The 1138-nt window shown below is 28.6% G+C and overlaps 1 protein-coding gene across 2 annotated transcripts in view; it reads left to right on the top strand.

The window, feature by feature from the left end:
• The window catches only part of LOC106875126 (uncharacterized protein DDB_G0283697), a 49938-nt gene that overhangs the window by 7045 nt on the left and 41755 nt on the right, over positions 1-1138 (top strand). The gene's annotated exons all lie outside the window — the stretch shown is intronic.

Below are 1138 nucleotides of genomic sequence, written 5' to 3'. Positions count from 1 at the left end.
TTGGTTTCTATTAAACCATTTATTCTATCAGAAGAATTTTTATTCATTAAGATAGAAGAAATACACATAATTATAAATATATATATATATATATATATATATATATATACATGTACATATATATATTTGTGAGTGTGTGTGTGTGTATCTGTGCGTGTGTGTTTGTTTCCCATCACCTCTTGACAACCGTTGTTAGTGTGTTTGCATCCCTGTAAAAGGGACTGATAGGCTAAGTAACAGGCTTCAAAAAGTAAGCCCAAGGATTGATTTGTTCAACTCAATCACTTCACGTTGCTACTCCAGCATGGTCGCAGTCAAATGACTGAAACAAGATAGAAAGAAGATAGGATACACACACAGATAAAAACATATGTGTGTGTGTGTGTATATATATATATATATATATATATATAGCAGGGGCCAAAATACATGAGGTATAAAAATGCTGTCATTGGATTGGTGCTATGGTAGAAGCTACTATATAGCAACATGATATATAGTGTGTATGTGTGTGTGTGTGTGTGTGTGTAAATATACAAACAAGAGAAGTCAAAGGAATACCGGATTATTTTAATAAACTTCATACGATAATCGGTTATTTCTTAGTCATCTCTTTTCTTATAACCCCTCTGTACCTGACTAACACTTCATTCAGAAGCAAGCATATATTCAAGTTCTGCTCCTGGTTATTAGAATTGCAACATAAGTGAAAGAGAAAGAGAGAGACAGATAGATAGATAGATAGATATGTATATAAATATATAGATAAATTTTTTTTCCTTCTCTTTTTTTTTCGTTATTTTCTTACAGTCCAGCATCCTGGTTTTCAAAACAAATCTAACACATACACAGAGCCTGAAAGATTACTTGGGAATACAAGCTGTGTTTTATAAATCTGCCAATTTCAAGTATGATAAAGCTATAAAATTATTAGTAACTCTTTTGCAATTCTGTATTAAATTCATGTAGAAATACATATATAAATATATAGTGATATAAATACATACATATAGATATATGAATACATATATAAATATATAGTGATATAAATACATACATATAGATATATGAATACATATATAAATATTTAGATATATAAATGCATACATAAATACATTGCTATATATATATATATATA

The sequence above is a fragment of the Octopus bimaculoides genome, chromosome 28 (assembly GCF_001194135.2).
Source record: "Octopus bimaculoides isolate UCB-OBI-ISO-001 chromosome 28, ASM119413v2, whole genome shotgun sequence".
Lineage (NCBI taxonomy): Eukaryota > Metazoa > Mollusca > Cephalopoda > Octopoda > Octopodidae > Octopus > Octopus bimaculoides.
This window is presented reverse-complemented; position numbering and strand designations above follow the sequence as displayed.